At 44.5% G+C, this 20,535-nt stretch overlaps 1 long non-coding RNA gene across 1 annotated transcript; it reads left to right on the top strand.

Moving 5' to 3' along the window:
- Positions 1-10: 10 nt before the first annotated feature.
- Positions 11-3,843, top strand: LOC133057258 (uncharacterized). The gene is made up of 3 exons (XR_009692988.1): positions 11-129; positions 408-466; positions 3,631-3,843. It is a non-coding gene; the product is annotated as an uncharacterized LOC133057258 (long non-coding RNA).
- Positions 3,844-20,535: the final 16,692 nt, after the last annotated feature.

Below are 20,535 nucleotides of genomic sequence, written 5' to 3' on the forward strand. Positions count from 1 at the left end.
CCCCGCGCCACCGGGGCGCGCGCTCGGACATCTGCAAGCTTCGGCTCGGTGACGAGGCTATCCAAACAGCCCTTTATAGCCGTTGCCATCGCATCCTTCCTAGAGTGCCGCAGCCTCTTCTCTCTCCCGGTGAGCCTCACGTACCTGTCCACCTGCCTGGACAGCCAGCCGGCCTTGCTTCCGGTCTACAGACCACCACTGACACTCACCTGTTATTTTGGAGCAAGTCTCAGCATCATATTATTTACCTGCAAACATTTCAGTGTACATTTTTAAAGATGACTTTTTAAACACAGTGACATAGATTTGTTGCATTTAAATTTTTTTCTTAATATTATCAAAAAGCAATTGAATGCTTAGATTTCCCTGTTTGGTGTAATTTTTTTTTTTTTTTTTCGTTCTTACAGTCTGTTTATTTGATTCAAGATCCAGGAGAGTTGCACACTTTGAAGTTAATTGATGCTTCGTAAGTCTTTTTCAATCTGTAAATTTCTCTGAGGTTTCTCTTTTATTTCTGTCAATGTATTTCTTGGACAAACTAGGTCTTTTTTCTGGTAGCATTTCTCACGATCCAGACTGTGGTGTTAAGACACTAATATACACAGTTTCATTTTATTTTACAAGATTTGAAAATTGCATTTTCTTTATTTCTGTGTTATAATTAGGTGAAGTTTTTTCATATTGTGTAAAATCTGTAGAACAAAGTACTTCGAGAAATCCAACTTTTATCCCTGTCCTGTCTACCCAGTTTTCTCCCTCCTCCAAAGCTAACCATTTTAAAAGGTTGTAGTTTATTCTTCTATTTTTAAAAAAAAAATTGAGAAAATATATTGACCCTTGAATGATGTGGGGGTTAGGAGCAACGATTGCCGAGCAGTGTGACATGTAAGGTCCCTTCCTCCCCTCTGTTCAGCATCTGCTTATTCAACCAACCACAGGTCATACAGTACTATATAGTTCATACTTACTGAAAAAACACATCCACATGTAAGTGGACAGACAGCTCAAAGCCATGTTGTTCAAGGGTCAGCACCCTTTCTTAGATACACTGTAACCTAGTATACACACATCTCTCCACCTCTTCCACATAAACATATACTCTAGAAATCACAAAGATGGTTTCATCCTTCCTTTCACAGTTGCACATAACTTTGGTGTTTGGATGTACTGTAGTATATTCAACCAGTCATTTAATGATGGACACTCAGGTTTTTTGTAAAAAGAGGTAAGAAAAAGCATAGATCAGGGTTGGACAAGTAGAAAAATAGGAAGAAGGTGGATTGATACCCAAATACATCTATATTTACATGTGGTATAAATGGAATAAATACTTCAAGTCAAAGACAAAGATTGTCAAACTGGATTTTTGAAAAATTATTCTGTTTAAAAGAAATGAAGTTTAAGGACACACAAAAAAAATAGAAAGTAAGAGTATGGGGAAAAGATATACAGTGTAAACATTAATCAAAAGTTGGTGTCTTGATATTAATATCAGACAAAAGAGATTTTTTAAAAAATTTTAAAAAAAAATTTTTTAAGAGATTTTAAGCCAGGAAGCATCACTAGAATTGAAGAGCAAAATTCATAATGACTGAAGGGTTAATCAACCAGAAAGATAAAAATTCTGACTTTGAAATTCACTTAATAATATAACTCAAAATACATAAAGCAACAACTGTCAAAGCTGAGAAAAGAAATAAAAGCTCAATCATAATGTGATGATGTAACATATGTCTGTCAGTCACTGGTAAAATAAGCAGATAAAGATCAGTAATTATATTAGAAATTTAAAGAATATGATTTTCCTGCTCCAACAATTGCATGATTTGTTTTCATTTAAATCCTTCTAAGCTGTTTGAATTTTTTAGTGCCATGGAAATATATTTCTTTTATGAAAACAAAAGGTGAACATAATTAATATGAATTACTCTAGTATCAGAGGTACAAATTATTAATGTTTAAAGTTTCCTTTGGGTGAAATAAGGAGTTAAGGATTTCCCCCCCACCTCGCAACTTTTCACTCTGTTCAGCTTTTTCAGACTTTACTTTCTAACCTAGCCTTCCCTGCCACACATACATCTTTTATAGTCCCTTTTGCATTAGGGCTTCCCTGGTGGCTGGGACAGTAAACAATCTGCCTGAACTGCAGGAGACCTGGGTTTGATCCCTGTCTCAGGAAGATTCCCTGGAGAAGGGAAAGGCAACCCACTCCAGCATTCTTGCCTGGAGAATTTCATGGACAGAGGAGCCTGGTGGGCTACAGTCCACTGGGTTGCAAAAACTTGAACACAACTGAAGTAGAAACACTTTGTATTATTTTAATTAAAAACCTCTATTGAAAACTATAGTGAAGAATGTAACCAATGCCAGTATTTACTCTGTCTTGTTCACTCTTAACCCTCCAAACTTGCCTGATTTCTTGTTTTGTTGTTAAGAAATAAAACATTAGAGAATTCCCTGGCAGTCCAGTGGTTAAGACTCTACACTTCCACTGTAGGGGGCATGAATTCAGTCCCTGGTTGGGGAATGAAGATCCCACATGCCATGCAGTACAGCAAAAAATAAATTAAAAAAAAAAAACAAAAAAACATTAGAAGTAGGCTCTCTAAGGATTTCCCTGGTGATCCTGTAGTTGAGACTTCACCTTTCAATGCAGGGGGTATGGGTTTGATCTCTAGTTGGGAAGCTAAGATCCCACATGCCTTGAAGTCAAAAAACCAAAACACGAAATAGAAACAATGTTGTAACAAATTCAATAAAGACTTTAAAAATCGTCCACATCAAAATTTCTTTAAAAAAAAAAAAAAAGGAAGTAGGCTCTCCCTGCCCACTGATCTCCAGGCTGGCAACCTGACTTCTGTTAAAATTGTAAATTGCGGGGGTACTGTTTTAGGAAGGGGGACCCCCTTCCAGGGCCGGAAGTTGGGCTCTTGTCTAACACTTGGAAAAGAATTGTCTGAGGAGACACGTGCTGACAAAGCAAGAGATTTTATTGGAAAGGGCACCCAGGTGGAGAGCAGTAGGTAAGGGAACCCAGGAGAACTGCTCTGCCATGTGGCTCGCAGTCTTGGGTTTTATGGTGATGGGATTAGTTTCAGGGTGGTCTTTGGCCAATCATGCTAATTCAGAGTCTTTCCTGGTGGCGCACGCATCGCTCAGCCAAGATGGATGCTAGCAAGAGGGATTCTGGGAAGTGGACGGACAGGTAGTGTCTCCTCTCCATCTTTCCCAAACTCTTCTGGCTGGTGGTGGCCTGTTAGTTCCATATTCCTTATCAGGATCTCCTGCCATAAAACAACTCATGCAAATGGTTACTATGGTGCCTAGCCAGGGTGGGTGGTTTCAATCAGTGTGCTTCCCCCAACAGTACCAGTGAAGCCCAAGATAAGAAAACTTCAGGCAATGAGATTGACCAGTTGTCACCAACCCTCCCCAGTCTGGCCCAAAAGGAGTCTTTTGAGCTAATAAAAGACCCATCTCTGTTCAGAACCAAAGGAGGACTTTTTTCCTCGAGTCAGAGGGTGGAGAGAACAAGATTTTCTGACATGCCAGTCCGGTGATGGTAGGGCTGCTTCATAGGGTCTCCAGGGTGGGGAGGGGGTGAGGTTCTCACAGAGACTCTGCACACAGCTCACTGCCGCCATCTTGGATCGCGTGCTGTGCGCAGACTGCACACGGCTCACTGCCGCCATGTTGGATTGAGTGTCCAGCCGGGCTTTTTACCGCCTGGAGCTGAGGTGCCAGGGCAGCCATGCTCCGCAGGGAGCTCTGGGCCGAAGACACGGGTGTGAGGCCTCTGCATGCAGCCCCCAATGAGCTGGAGAGACCAGACTCAGTACAGAGGAAAAGCAAGGTAAGACTTTTATTTTATTACCCATATTCTATTTTTATTTCTCCAAAACTGTTTATGGGCTTTGCTGGTGACACAAAGCCTTGAAGGTGGTTGAAGCATAAGCCTTGTCAGTGCAAATAGGTGATAAACAGTCTATAATAGGAATACAAAAGGGTTTTATTTGAGAGGAGCTGAGGGCTCCAAAATCACTGCAGATGGTGATTGCAGCCATGAAATTAAAAGACGCTTACTCCTTGGAAGGAAGGTTATGGCCAACCTAGATAGCACATGAAAAAGCAGAGACAAAAAAAAAAAAAAAAGAAGACAAATTAATTAATTAATTAAAAAATAAAAAGCAGAGAAATTACTTTGCCAACAAAGGTCTGTCAAGTCAAGGCTATGGTTTTTCCAGTGGTCATGTATGGATGTGAGAGTTGGACTGTGAAGAAAGCTGAGCGCCAAAGAATTGATGATTTTGAACTGTGGGGTTGGAGAAGACTCTTTAGAGTCCCTTGGACTGCAAGGAGATCCAACCAGTCCATCCTAAAGGAGATCAGTCCTGGGTGTTCATTGGAAGGACTGATGCTGAAACTGAAGCTCCAATACTTTGGCCACCTCATGTGAAGAGTTGACTCATTGGAAAAGACCCTGATGCTGGAAGGGATTGGGGGCAGGAGGAGAAGGGGACGACAGAGGATGAGATGGCTGGATGGCATCACCAACTCGATGGACATGAGTTTGGGTAAACTCCAGGAGGTGGTGATGAACAGGGAGGCCTGGCGTGCTGCAATTCATGGGGTCGCAAAGAGTTGGACACGACTGAACTAAACTGAACTGAGGGCTGTGGCCCAGGAGAAGGCCTCTGAGTGGCTCTCAGGACCTGCTCTGTAGAAGCAGTGTTTTCAGCACAGTTTTGTGTCTTGTCAGAACAGCGGTCAAACCTGACAGGGGTCCATTCCATCAGAGTTTCCAAAAACACAGTTAAGTATCTGGGACTTCTCCGCAGTCCAGTGATTATGACTCAGCACTTTCACCGTAGAGGCCTGGGTTCAGTCCCTGGTCAGGAAGCTAAAATGCCAGAAGCCAAGAGAGAAAAAAAAAAAAAAAAACTAAACAACTAAAACAGACCAGCACCTACTCAGCAGATCAGTATGGCCTTTGGAACCAGGAAGGGAGTCTTGTCATGGAAGGAGTCCCAGCATTGCCGTCCGAATAAGGGGAGGCATTTCATCCTTATTTTTAACATAGACATTCTTTGCTTCTGGTTAGTACACTTTTTCTTTATTTATTATTATGATTTTTTAATATTTATTTATTTATTTGGCTGTGCTGGGTCTTGGGCTTCCCCAAGTGACTCAGCAGTAAAGAATCTGCCTGAAATGCAGGAGATGTGGTTCGATCCCTGGGTGAAGATCCTATATTCTTGCCTGGAGAATGCTATGGACAGAGGGGCCTGGCGTCCATGGGGGTCCCAAAGAGTCAGACACGACTGAAGTGACTGAGCATGCACACCGGGTCTTGGTTGCAGCATGTGGGATCTTCTAATTTTGGAGTGTGGGATCTTCCCTTTAGTTTCGGCATGCGGAATCTTTGGCTGTGGCATGTGAACTCTTAGTTGCGGCATGTGGGCTCTAGTTCCCTGACCAGGGATTGAAGCCGTGCCCCCTGCGTTGGGAGAATGGAGTGTTAGCCACTGGACCACCAGGGAAGTCCTTGCACTCTTTAATGGTTAAAGCAGGTGTATAATGCAGGCTGTTTTAGCTAACATAAAGTTCAAGTTGACTCATATATAACCAGACTGACTTCTCTGAACTTCAGTATGTAAAAGCTTTCCTCTCCTTCTCATCAAAGAAGAGTGGGATCAGGAATAGCTGTTCCCTTAAGGATGGTGATGAACTTCTAAGCAGGATATTAGTTGCAATTAAGATGAAAGGAATGGCCTGGGGCCTTAGAAGGTGGCTGCTTGCCACTGACTCACAGTGTTGAAAAGAATCATCCAGAGAACCTCCTTCTAGCGGCTGCAGGCGAGGTAGCCTGTGAATCAATGGAGAGTCGGGTCAGAAATGTGAAGCCAGTCCTTATAGCTAGGGAGCAGCTTCCCACCCCCACACTGGTGGGAGCAGGACTGAAGAAGGTGGGTGTCCACAGGTGACAGGCATTCTCTGCAGTGTCACCTGGCTAATCTTGGTTCCCTCTCATCCTTCTTATCTGCCTGTACCATGACAGTCCCTCGCCCCCACCACCAGCCCCACCAGCCCCACCGCCCACACTCAGCAAGGGTAGAATTAACTGTGCATTTGCAGTTCCTACAGATTTCAGTCCAACATGCCAACCAGATACTTTACAAATACTAAAAAAACAAAACAAAACAAAAAAAACCCTACACTGACACCTCTTCAAGTGAGCAGAGACCCTCCCACCACCCCAGCCAGCTTGATTCCAGGGAGGGAGGCTGGTCGCTGCAAAGTACTCCTGGCTGTCTGGAATCCCACTCCTCTGGACTTCTTTGCATCCACCTCTCACTTGTGTGTCTTTCAGTCTTTTCAGTTCAGTCGCTCAGTCGTGTCCAACTCTGCGACCCCATAAATCACAGCATGCCAGGCTTCCCCGTCCATCACCAACTCCCGGAGTTTACTCAAACTCATGTCCATCAAGTCGGTGATGCCATCCAACCATCTCATCCTCTGTCATCCCCTTCTCCTCCTGCCTTCAATCTTTCCCAGCATCAGGGTCTTTTCCAAAGAGTCAGTTCTTCCCATCAGGTGCCCAAAGTATTGAAGCTTCAGCTTCAGCATCAGTCTTTCCAATGAATATTCAGGACTAATTTCCTTTAGGATGGACTGGTTGGATCTCCTTGCAGTCCAAGGGACTCTCAAGAGTCTTCTCCAGCACCACAGTTCAAAAGCTTAGAAGTGTCATTTTTAAAGTTTCTTCCGCTTTTCTCCATGCTGTCGCGGTGACGCTGGTCAGTTGCATCCTTATACTTCAGACCAGAAGCTCTGCAAGAACCACTGTTATGTGAAAAGGTGAGTCCTGGTAGCAGAGGACTAGAGCGTGGGGCAGGCTGCCCACCACAGGGAAGTGGCCTTGTTTACGGGTGTGCTGGCTTGAGTCTTTCCGTCGGGAATTTGAAATAAGCAGTTGTTTGAATGTAGGCCTGTAAAAGGAGGCCCCCTGAGCTCATCTAAAATGTGGGTTTTATGTGAGATGATGAGTATTCACTAAATTTCCTGTGATAATCATTTCATGATGTATGTAGTCAAATTATTAGGCAAAGTAGCGTATTAGTCATTCAGTCATGTCCAACTCTTTACAACCCTATGGACTGTAGCCTACCAGGCTTCTCTGTCCATGGGATTTCCCAAGCAAGAATACTGGAGTGGGTTGCCATTTCCTCCCCCAGGAGATCTTCCAAACCCAGGGAGCAAACTCAGGTCTCCTGTGTTACAGGAAAATTCTTTACTGTCTGAGCCACCAGGGAATTATACTGTACACCTAAATGTATATAGAACTGTATGTCAATTATATTAATATAGCAATAAAACTGAAAAAAAAAAGTGGATTTTGTGAGGCAGTTGGGGATTTCAGGGAAGTAAGTGTCCTGAGGAACCAGCTGACCAACTTGTTGGGGGGGGCATGGTATCAGTGTCTGGAGGTCTCCCAGAGGTAGAAGGGCCTGAGCATCTCAAGTTCTTTTGAGCTGATGTAAGAAGAGAATGGGCTTCTGACATGGATGTTCCAGAAGGAGCAGGTTTCTGGTGGTGGCGGAGCCAGTGGGTGCAGCCTCAGCATGAAGGCTCAGGTGGGCGGCCAGGAGACACTCACAAACAGCAGTGTGTCTGGGTGAGGGTCGGTCATCCTATGGACCCTGACCTTGCAGAGCAGGAAGCTGAGACTTGGGGTGAAGAGGGAGTTCATGAGCAAAAGTCTCCAGTAAATGAGGTGGGAGGAAGGCGGCCAGCAGATTTGCAGGAAAGGAAAACACAGCAAGCATGAAGCTGTCCCCTGGGTGCCATGAGGTTTAAAGGAAAATAAAGCAAGTAATTGAAATCTGGTTAAGCCTCCTAACCATGCCATCCTATCCTCTGTATTTTTCTCCTGAGGACCAGAGAAATGGAGAGTCTGAGGAGTCACAGTGTATTTCTTTTTTTTTTTTTTTTTTCACAGTGTATTTCTGACGTGTGTTGAATGTAGACGTTCGCCATTTCTCACATATCAGAGACCTTAAGCTTGTAAGAAAATGGAGACAATGTTTAAAATATAAATTTTTTGTATTGTGAAAACGGTTATATCCTGGAGAATTAAAATGCAGTGGAGAGACTTCACTGGCGGTCCAGTGGTTAAGAATCTGCCTTCCAGGGCAAGGGACACAGGTTCTACTCTTGATCAGAGAAATAAAATCCTACGTACCATGTGGCAACTAAGCCTACTCGCTGCAATTAAGATCAAAATTAAATAAATATTTTAAAAAATCAAAATGGTTTTCTAAAAAATGAAGTGAAATCACTGTTTCACCAGCTGCTCCTCATGTAAGAGAAGTGTACCTTTATGTCTGTAGGAGTCTTTTTACCAAGGCATTCTGGAGCATTGTCTCTGACAACTTTGAAAAAGTAAAAAAGCAAATAAAAATCAGTTGTAATCAAAGGAGTGGCTTTGCTAAAGTCTTTTACACTGAGTGGGTAAAGATCCCACAGCTCCGATGTTGCTGCTGCTAAATTGTTAAGGACAGTGGGGTATACAGATAATTTTATTATTGATTTAGAAATTAACTTCACCTCATTTCCAGGGTTTGTGAGTATTGTCACTGAACAGAACTTGTGTCTGCTCACTTGCCACATGGCAAAGCCAACTTACTGGCCCTGGACTGTGGTGAAGGGAAGGCCAGGGCTTATTTGCGGGCATCAAGCAAGGAGTACAGACAGCTTATGCTCAAAAGACCCAAACTCCCAGGCACCTCTCTGGGAAGGGTTTTTAAAGACGACATGTGGGGTGAGGGCTGCAGGGTGCATGACTTTCTTCTGATTGGCTGGACGTGAGGTAACCAGGTATTTCAGTAATCTTAATTATCAACCTTCTGGTTCCAACCAGCCTGGGGTCTACCAGCTGTGGTCAGCATCCAACTGGGGGCGGTGGATGGTCTTAGTTCCTACAGAAATCTCTAGGGTATGTATCTGATTGCTGTGTACATCCCTTGGGAAGAACTAGGCCTCTGTTTTACTATTGACCTACTGTCATTACTTTTCTTCAGTTCAGTTCATTTCAGTCACTCAGTCATGTCCAACTCTTTGTGACCCCATGGACTGCAGCATGCCAGGCTTCCCTGTCCATCACCAACTCCCCGAGGTTGCTCAAACTCAAGTCCATCAAGTCGGTGATGCCATCCAACCATCTCATCCTCTGTCATCCCCTTCTCCTCCTGCCTTCAATCTTTCCCAGCATCAGGGTCTTTTCCAAAGAGTCAGTTCTTCCCATCAGGTGCCCAAAGTATTGGAGCTTCAGGTTCAGCATCAGTCCTTCCAGTGAATATTCAGGACTGATTTCCTTTAGGATTGACTGGTTTGATCTTGCTGTCCAAGGAACTCTGAAGAGTCTTCTCCAGCAACACAGTTCAGAAGCATTCATTCTTCTTCATCAGTTACTTTTCTTGCTTAACTGCTTTTCCTTTGTGTCTGCATTCCCTCACTTCCCTAATTAGTAACTACCTTGTGCCTGTTCTTTGGAGCTCAGGGGAGGCTGGGAGACTAAAGTCTTTTTCTACGAACAAGAAACAGGGGGCACAGAGGGGTTTTTGTGCCCTTTAGGGCCCCAAAGGATCCTGCTCAGTCTCAGTATCACCCTTCCAGTGGGAGAGTCCAGCTGCAAACAGAGCAGCTTCCAGTGCTGTAGGAATGGGCCCTTCCACAGTGGCCCCGTGTCAGCAGCAATGGTGTTGCTCTGGCTGGGCTGTTGGCCAGATGCAACCATACAAATTTAACTACAGTTTTAACTGTGATGTTGGAATGTAATAAGAAATACACATTTGGGGCTTCATCCTAAGTTCCTAGCCAGAGCTCCCAACACCGCTGTAATTTCCTAAGTGATAAAAGAAATAGCATCGTTCGCTATAATATTTGGGTTCTGTGAGTGATAAACATGAAAAGAGCATCCTTTGTTATTCCTAACAACACCTGCATTTATATGAATAGGGTGAATTTTGGAAAGCCCCTAAGGATGGGGGCTGGTTGCCAGGGAAACCAGCCATGTGTAGATGGTTGGAATATCAGCCCAAGGGGAACTTGAGCCCTGAGATGCTGGAAGGTGATGTGCCCAGAGTGGGTGTGGAAGCTCCGAACCTGTGGGGATGGGGGTGCTTTGCCCCATGCGACTTCTCCATTCCACTCTTCCTGGGTTGTATCCTTTCTAATAAACTGGTGAACATAAGTGAATGTTTCCCTGTGAGCCGTTCCAGCAAACCATCAAATCCTATCGTTGTAATGAATATGGGAAATACTTGTACTCATATTTTATTCAACATCAGAAAATCCACTCTGCAGAGAAATCTTTTCAGTGCAAAATATGCAGAAGTATTTCAAGTAGAATACACATCTTACTGTGCACCACAGAACTCAGATGGGCAGGGAACCCTTTGAATGTAAGGGATGAGAGAATGCTTTCATCCAGAGCTCATCTCTCACGCATCATCAGAAAATTCATACTGGAATGAATACATGATTCCCAAACATGTGTTAAGAATTACACGAATGCCTCAATCCCAGCTTATCGCTTCCACTGACTCTGAAATCATACAGAGAGAGGCTACCTGTGTACTGAATGTCTAGTGTTTAGAAAAAGGTCACCTCTTACTTCCCATCACAGTATTCAAACTTGGGGAAATTGCTGAATATCACGAATAGAGTAGGGTAACTTCTCCCATGATTACAAAATCCTTTTCGAACACTAGATTTATAGTGGAAAAAGCCTTATGAGTTTCCCCAGTGGCTCAGATGGTAAAGAATCTGCCTGCAATGCGGGATACCTGGGTTTGATCCCTGGGTCAGAAAGATCCCCTGGAGAAGAAAATGGCACCCCATTCCAGCATTCTTGCCTGGAGAATACCATGGACAGAGGAGCCTGGTGGGCTACAGTCTGTGGGGTTGCAAATGACTGTGCAACTAACACTTACTTACTTATGAATGTGTGAGAAAGTTTTCACTTAAAAGGTGGATTTTATTCTCCATGTCCTCACACTAGAGAGAGAATCTATGAATGTAATAACCATGAAAAGTCTTGAATCATAGCTCATCCCTTGTCAACTGAGGACTTCTATTACCAGAAGGGGGGCACCCTCTAAATATCCCCAATGTGACACAGTTCTCAAACAGAGTAGATATCTTATTAAAGATCAGATCTGAAAAATCTCACTAGAAAAAGATCTTACCACTGTAGAAACTGTGAGGAAATCTCTTCACCAAAATACACACCTTCCTGAATAGTAGGAAATTCATAGTAAATAAATACCTCTTTTTTTTTTTTTTTTTTTTCTTTTTGGCTGCTCGGCTTATGGGATCTTAGTTCTCTGACCAGGGGTTGAATCTTATGATTCTTAATTAATGTACAAACACTGACATGATCATTCAGCCCACTTTGACCTCAGAAGATTTTCACTGGGAAAAATCTAATGAAGTACGAGCAAAGCCTTCAGCCAAGGGTCATTACCTCACTGTGTTTCCTTCATTGCCTGGATATCATCATATTTAGATGATGGAAGGAAATTTTTAAGTGGTGTTGAATGTGAGAAATCCTTCTAAGATTTCCCTCCCCTATAGTCTGTCCCCAGATCATCATGAAGTTGAACACATCAGAGGAAAAGGGGGCTGTTTTGTAATGTATAGTCACAAAAATCCAGAATTTCCCTAAAAACAGAAATACATTTGCTAAAACTAAAACTACAACATTTAGTTTAACAAATAAACTTAAAAATAACCTTTTAGTTCAAAAAATATATATCCATTAACCTATAGATGTGTTTCTAATGTTATATTATCTTCCCAATCTAATTACTAAATCTGTTTATTCCAATGAATAAATAATAGTCTTTAATCTCATGTTAAATTTTAAAGTTTTGTTTGGCCCCAAAATATAGTAATCAATCTATGTTCTTATCTAGTTCTCTTCATTCTCCAACATCAAGGTGGTTATCAATTTTTAAAATATTTATTTATTTGGCTGTACTGGATCTTAACTGCAGGATCTTCAACCTTCCTTGCAGCATACAAACTCTTAGTTTTGGCATGTGGGATCTAGTTCCCTAACCAGGGATCAGACCCAGGCCCCCTGCATTGGGAACAGAGTCTTAGCCACTGGACCACCAGAGAAGTTCTTCAATTTGTTGCTTTTTAACATCACCTGTTCTGCTTTATTTCCGATTGCTTTTTTTTTTTTAGTTTCTCGTCCTTTTTTAAAATGGAAATCATCCCTTTCTCTGTCACTCTGAGCATGCCACATACACTTATTTTGAAGTCTTTATCAGTTTATTCCAAAGTGTAAATTTGGAATGAATTCACATTCTGATTTTTTATTTTCTTGGAAAGCTTTTGTTTTATTCTTTCCCTGTTACTCTGGGCTCACACTTCTCTGCCTAGTGTTCTACACTTGTTTGCACCTGACCCTGGGCCCAGCTAAAGTCCTATAAACTTCACTTCAGGCCTCCCCTGCCCCATGCTAGTCTTACAGTCACGCAGAATCAGGAAATGGGCCAACTGGAGGCTTGGCTGTGAGGCTCATCTGTGTGTTCCTGCCTCTCCAGTCTCACGGTTTCGGAAATGCCACCTCCCCAGGTGGCAGTCAGCAGTAGTTGTTTATTTTTTCCAGCTTCCTTTCAGGACCTGTTCTGCCTCTCACTTCCAGCAGTGAGCCTTGTGTGGAACATCTTTAGTTCTCTTTATCCCATAGGATTCAAACTCCCAGTCAGTTCTCCTGACTTCCGGACCAGAGCACAGCACTTCCCAGGCTGCAGTCTGCTCTGCTTTGCATTTCTGCAAAGAGTGTATTTATCTCTTTTCTGCTTGATCTTTTCAGTCTTCAGCTATTCATCTTATCCTTGGGTTTATCTAGGAATATTGGGTTTTCTGTTTCATTATTTTTTCTGTCACTGATGTATGTTTGGAGCAGAGAAGGTACATCAAGCATGAATTCTTTCTCATCCCTGGCCATTCATTCTTCTCTGCCCAACCAAGTCTTTATGTCCAGAGGCTACTAAGCAAGGGAAGTTTTATGTCTGTTGATCCAGTGGTGTATCTGGGCATGTGCTGACTATCATTTACCGCATAATCAGCTGCCAGGTCTTTGATGAGACAGATGGGGAAAGTTTAGCACAGGTTGATTAGTTCTGAATGACTTAGCAGATTACGAACCAGTTCTCTCCTTCATGTCCAAACCACTACGAGAGAGGTTGGATTACAAAACCTGAGAGATCTGTTCCAGATTTTAATGACCTCCCATCTGTATTAAGTCATCATTTCAGAGGATATACAGAGCACCCAGGTTGTTTTTGAGAGTTGACTCAGTGAATTTGTAATTACTACCGAACTTGAGTATGAGCTTATTAGCCGGTCTCATCCTAGGATGTATACCTCAGAGCACGTTACGGCCTCACTACAGAATATCCAGGCCTGTGAAGGGCTAGGGAAAAGCTGAACACATCTAACCTCTAAAGCCGGACCACTTACAAGCTACAAGCAAGATACCTCTTATTTAAGAAGGCCCTTTTTGGGACTTCCCTGGTGGCCCAGTGGTTAAGACTTCACGTTCCAATGCTGGGGGTGCATTAATGTTTGGAGGAACATACACGCTCTTCCAGGCTAGTGCTTTACACACATTAGTTCACTAGTTCAACCCTGGCTGGGGTGCTAAGCTCCCACATGTCTCATGGTCAAAAACCTCAAAAAACATTAAAAAAAAGAAAAAGAAGCAATATTGTAACAAATTTAATAAAGACTTTGAAAAATAGCCCACATTAAGATCTTTTTAAAACAAAAAAAGGTCCTTTCCCCAACTCAAGGCAAGCCCTTCACCCACCAGAGTGAGGGAGCGTCCCACCACCACCACCCCACCCCCGCTTCTGGAAGAAAACAGATGCAACACAGGGCTCAAAAGTGTGGGTTTGGGAATCTAAATGTGAGCCTCAGTCCCAGTTCACCGCTGATTGACTGTGAAATTGACAAGTTAACTTTCTCTGCCTTCATTTCCTCATCCGTCGAGAAAGAAATGCAAGTGTCAGTTGCTCAGTCGTGTCTGAGTCTGTGACCCCATAGGCTGCAGCCCACCAGGCTCCTCTGTCCATGGGGATTCTCCAGGCAAGAATACTGGAGTGGGTTGCCACGATTTCCTCCAGGGAGTCTTCCTAACCCAGGGATTGAACCTAGGTCTCCTGCATTGCATTGCAGGTGAATTCTTTATCCTGTGAGCCACCAGGGAAGCCCAAGAATACTGGAGTGGGCAGCCATTCCCTTCTCCAGGGGATCTTCCCAACCCAGGCATCAAGCCCGAGTCTCCTGCACTGTAGGCAGACTCTTTACCTTCTGAGCCAGCAGGGAAGTCCCACGAGAAAGGCCTAATAGTAGTCTTCCCTCCTGGAACTCTTATGAGCACTAAGTGAACTAGTATGTGTAAAGCACTAGTCTGGAAGAGCATGTATGTTCCTCCAAACATCACAAAACCCAGAATCACCATATGATCCAGCAACCTGGGTACATATTCAAAAGTATTGAAAGCAGGCACTCGAATAGGTACTTGTATTTCCACATTCACAGCAGCATTATTCACTGTAGCCAAGAGGTAGAACCAACCCAGGTGTCTTATCGATAGATGAATAAATAAACAAAATGCAGTCTATCCATAAAGTGCAATATTATTCAGTCTTAAACAGGAAGGAAATTCTGACACAGGCTGCAGCATGGCTGAGCCTGGAGGATATTGTGCTCAGTGAAATAAGCCAGACACAAAAGCACAAATAGTGTATGATTTCACTTATACATGCTGTATGCTTAGTCACTCAGTTGTGTGTGACTCTTTGGGACCCCATGGACTGTAGCCCACCAGGATCCTCTGTCCATGGGGATTCTCCAGGCAAGAATACTGGAGTGGGTTGCCACGATTTCCTCCAGGGAGTCTTCCTAACCCAGGGATTGAACCTAGGTCTCCTGCATTGCATCGCAGGTGAATTCTTTATCCTGTGAGGCACCAGGGAAGCCCAAGAATACTGGAGTGGGTAGCCTATCCCTTCTCTAGCAGATCTTCCTGACCCAGGAATTGAACCGGAGTCTCCTGCGTTGCAGTCAGATTCTTTACTGGCTGAGCTACCTAGAATGTTTGACCTCTCTGTCAAATTCATAGAGACAGGGAGTTGAAGGGCGGGTGCCAGGGCTGAGGGAAGAGGGGAAGGGAAGTTAGTGTTTAATGTGTAGACTTTCAGTTTGAGAAGATGGAGAAACTCTGGGCACACATGATACTGATGGTTGCACAAGACTGTGAACATACTGAACACCACAGAACTATATAATTAAAAGTGGTGAAGATGGTAAATGTTATGTTCTGTGTATCTTACCACAATTTTAAACGCAAGGAGAATCACATGACAGCATAACATTTGCTATAAAATGACTTTATTTCTTTGATCGCTTTTACTGAACAAACCTTCTCCAGATCCTGTGCTGCTCCCAAGAGGAGTGAGACTCAGGCCCTGCCCTCAGAGCTTGTGGTCCAGCAGGGGTGAGGCATCTACATAGTGTGTCCTGGGGGATAAAGGCCAGTCAGCGGCTTGAGGGGCACCGGGAACAACTAGCCAGCTCGTCTTGAGAGACCAGTGAAAGTCAAAAAGCCTTTCTGGATAGCGTCGCGTGTGACCTGAATCCTGAAACTTGACAACATGGTCATCAAGCTCTGGGGTTTGGGCTGCGAGGTGGAGAGAAATCTGGGCACTGCAGGGCCTGGTGCATGGGTGGCCATGTGCTTGGTTCTCCTGGGCTCGAGGTGTCCGAGGAGGCAAGACCACGCCAGCAGACAAGGCTCAAGAAGGAGGCAAACAAAGACCAGACCACAGAGGGCTCTGGGCTCTGGAGAACCACCCCTCAGCAGTGCTAGATTTGTTACTTGGTTTTTCATTGTTATTTCTCCTGTATTGCAGTCAGATTCTATACCATCTGAGCCACCAGAGAAGCCCTCTAGACTAAATAGCAACTGGTAAAAAGCCGAAAAGTCTAGTGTTTTCAAGCCTTCTCAGAGAGAAGGATCCGCATGGGTTTGTGAGACATCAAACACTTATTAGACCCAAATTGCTCATCCTCAGAAGGAGTACTGAGCTATTTGCACACAAACCTCAGTCTAACATAAACTTGTTACTTTGTGCAGCTCCAGGGGCAGAGAAAATGTTTCTCTCTTCCTTTTTCTCTGCAGTGTTTCAAACTGAGCTTTATTGATTATGACTTGTATTCATTTCAAGTAGCTTTCAAATAAAAGACTTACATAACTAGTTTTACTTAATGTTCAAGAGGGTGCATGTTCCCAGTGAATCAAGAAACTAATATTTTTACGCAGGGAGCTACACACAAATCTCGACCTCATTGTTGGGGACTACAACCCGAAGTTCTCCGTGGGATATGAAGGAATCCCCATTAGCTTCTCCGTGGGATATGAAGGAATCCCCATTAGCTACAGCCAGGAAATGTTTCCTGTGAAGTCAGAGCAGCACTGTTGGGTTTCTAAGAGATAAAGCAGACTGTTGGCAGCCTAATGCTTTGCTGGATGGTAGTACTTCTGGTATCAACAAGCTGCTAGAAATCCTCCCTGCAGCCCACTTCCTGCAAACAAATACGTTCTAGAGGTCTGCCCAGTCCTAGTTCACCAAGTCCATTCAGAACAACTCCCTAGATGCTTAACAAATTTGCCTCATGTTAGGAAAGGTATCAAACAAATCTTATTTCTCCCAGAGATTTTAGGGAATCGGCACCAAATAATTCAGAAAATCTGTTCATTGCAAACAAGTCAGTGCCCTTTGGGTTTTGAATTGAATGAAAGCCATAGAGCATCTGTTGTGCAGGCTACCCTGGCTATGCACAAGGCACCTGCATGTTCTAACATTGTTCCCATCATGCACTTGAGAGTCTGAGAGTTGGGGTCCATATCACTTTGTTCTCTCTGAACCTTCAAGTCAGCACCTCAGCTAACCTGTCAATCTCGTGAGCAAAAATTAGCATCCACACCACGAGCTTCCCAAGTGACGTGAAGAAAGTGAAAGTGTTAGTCATCAGTCATATCCAACTCTTTGGGACTCCATGGACTATAGCCTGCCAGGCTCCTCTGTCCATGGGATTCTCCAGGCAAGAGTACTGGAGTAGGTTGCCCCCTCCATCAGGGGATCTTCCCAACCCAAGGATCAAACTCATGTCTCCTGCATTACAGGCAGATCCTTTACTGTCTGAGCCACCAGAGAATCTCCAAGTGACAAGTGAGAGCAGGTAATTTTACTGCCTTTCATCCCTGGTTGACAAACACCGACATTGCTCTCGGTGTCTGGAGCAGTGATTCTCAACTAGGGATGACTTTATGCCCCAGGGACTGATGGCAATGTCTTGAGACATTTTTGATGTCATGACTAGGAGTGGGTGGAGGGATGCTACTAAATGTTCTACATTGCATCTACACCCTCAAAGAAGTGTCCAGTTGAAATGTCAGTATTTTCAAGATTAAAAACACTTGAGTGCCTCCCATTTAGTCCTCTCAGAAAGTCAAAGTTTTCTGCCCATCAAAATCATTCTCCTGTTTGGTAGCAATGGGAGTTATAGCAAGGTGCAAGACTGGACTACATTTCCCAGCCTCCTTTGCAGTTCAGTGTGGTCATGTGATTGGTTCTCACCAATAGATCATGACCTGACGTGCTATCCCTCCCCCTTCTGCTGGCAAGATGTAAATGACAGCCAAGCTATGCTGGAGCCTCAGTTTGGATCCTGGATCCCTGAATCACTATATGGGAGAGAGCCACTGTCACTAAAAGCACACACTGGAGTCTGTTGTGTGAATGAGACGTTTCTGTTGTGTTTGAGCCAATAAGCATCTCTAGGTCTGTTTGTCACAGCAACTGAGCTCATCCTAGCTAAAAGCAGACATTCCCCCAAAAGTTCATTTTGGCCCTAGGAGCCTTAGGGCACGGAGACCTCTGAATGTGGTAGTAATCTTTGTCCTGGGGTTAGCGTGGGCAACCCCCCCAACAGGGAGGGGCCTGCACCTGTCAAAGCCCACTGCTGGGGCTCCTGCCTTGCTCAGCACAGCCTCAACTCCAGAATATGTGGGGCTTTGATCCCAGCTCTGTGCGATTCAGCTGCATCACAACAGTTGGGGTACTTGAGTTGACAGTGGCAGAACTTCAACTGGGACCAGCTTAGGCAACAAAAGGAAGAGGCGGCTCAGGAAACCAAACCTCAAGAAAAGCAGCAAGTGGACCTGCCTCCGGGCCACCCGGAGCGTCGGGACTCACCTCCTCCACCTCCTGCCTCCGCTCTTCTAGGGAGTTGGCTTAGTTTTGGATTTCTGCAGTCAAGCCTCTTCACACAGGATGGAAAAGGCTTATTCATCCTCGAATTCATACACACATTTTGAAAAACTCCAGGAGGGTCTTGGGTTGAGCATTCATGCTATGGCTGGAGCTGGGATGTGTTTGGGAAGCAGTGAGAAATGGGGCTGCCCCCACATAAACAATCCCATATGAGCATTCTGTTCAGTGGAGATCCACTCACCTTCCCAGTGACCCATCTTTGTCCCCACCCATGATGCTCAGCCAGGGATCAGGGTGTAGGCATAGGGAAAGTATCACAGAATTATTTTCCTCACAACTTCACACCCCACCCCTACCATTGCCAGTGAGGGTTGTCTGAAATGCAACAGGAGATGATTAGAACAGTGCAAGATGTGATCAATCATAAAATATGATGGCACGTGAAGTCTGCTATGTGACTAAAGTTGGAAATTTTTCAGCAAGATAAACTGACTACCATCTGTTTCAAGCAATCCTCTCCTGTTTCTACTGGCTCATCCTAGTTTATTTCATTCATAGCATTCATCCCACTCTGGTTACTTGGTTTATCTTGTTTATTTTACTTTATTTGTTACTTTACTTGTTTCTTGTCCATCCGTCCTACTAGAATGCAAGCCTCTGGGGGCCGGGATCTTGTCTGTTTTGGTTCCTGCAGTGTCCTCACCCAGCCAGGTGCCAGACATGATGTGTGCAAGAGAGCATTGCTTCTGCCAAAGCTCGGGCATGTGGGGTTTTGCTGAGGGCCCTTCCACTTGTCCTCTGTGTGTGATGACCGAACTGTCTGCAGGTACTTCTTGGAATCTGCTCCTATTTGCATCACCCCTTGTAGAGAAGTTCCTTGAAGTCTCTGAGACCTGAAAGTGTGTTTTCAAGTGTAATTTCCCATGTTTTTGTAGTTCTGTTTTATTTCTTTCACTGGTCACATAGAAGATGGAGATTTCTGATACAAACAGAAGAGTCAAAATTAGAAAGTTGTGAATCCATATAACAGTGATTGCCCTTTGGAGATGGTGTTCAGAGTCTCATCTCCCAAGTTTTTTCCACTCATTCCATACATTTTTATTTCTTGGCAGGGGCTCAATTCACTCCCTTGAAATCAAACTTTCAAGTCCTTCCAGTGACCTGTTCTTCAGCATTTGTCACCACTGACTGCTCTTTCCGAAACTTTCTCCATCCTTGACTTTCACAGCAGTTATCCAAGACCCTGTTTTGTCCTCCTTTGCTGTCTTGCTCTGACATCTCCTCTGAGTTCTCTTCAAAGTTTCCCCGCCTCCTCCAGTGTGTTAAATGACGCTGCACCCACTGGCCTGCTTGTCCTTGCCCTCATCCCCAGACTCACTTGGGTTCAGTTACTGCTCAATGTGGGGTTCTCGACCTCACACTCTAGTTAGGTCTTGTGCCATGCCAACATGCATCTCGGACTCAGCGTGTGCAGGACAGAAGTCATTTCCTCCCCACATTCTTGCTCCTCTAGCTGCTTCTCTTCCCCTCGGCATCTTCCTTCCCCGCTTCCGACTTGTGACCAACCCTGTCCATTCTTCGTCCTCAGCGTCCCTCTCTGACTTGCCTCTCCTGGCCCTGTTGCATCCTGCATCCTTGTTTCCATCTGTGAGCCCAGCCTCCTCTCCTCATCCCCAGTTCTGCACCCAGTGGCTCCCCCACACGTTCTCCAGAATAATCACCCCACGCAGCTTAGCCCTGTCACTGTTCCCTCTCCACCCTGAGCTTTTTAACACTTCAATACCCTTAATGCAGGATTAAGCCCCATGTCCAGGTCACCTAAGGCCATTTGTGGCCAGACCCCTGCCACCCTTCCCAGCCTCTGCTCTATCCCGGGCACCCTGTACCCCAACTCTGTGGAACCGTTGGCAGGTGCCCCATGTGCCAAGCTACAGCCGCTTCCTCTCTGCAGAATGCCTCCCCTTAGTCAGTCGCCTTTAATAACCAGTTTATGGGGACGCCTCCTCGGGGCCCTCTCCCCCCTTATGACTCACTGTCCCCACCCTGTGTTTATCACCATCACAAGCCCTATTACACCTCGCCGCATTTATCTGATTACAAGTCTGTCTTCCCTGTTGGACTATAAATTTCATGACACATGGTAGGCTTTCAGTATGCATTCCATAGATGGCTATCA

The sequence above is a fragment of the Dama dama genome, chromosome 5 (assembly GCF_033118175.1).
Source record: "Dama dama isolate Ldn47 chromosome 5, ASM3311817v1, whole genome shotgun sequence".
NCBI classification, from domain to species: Eukaryota; Metazoa; Chordata; class Mammalia; order Artiodactyla; family Cervidae; genus Dama; species Dama dama.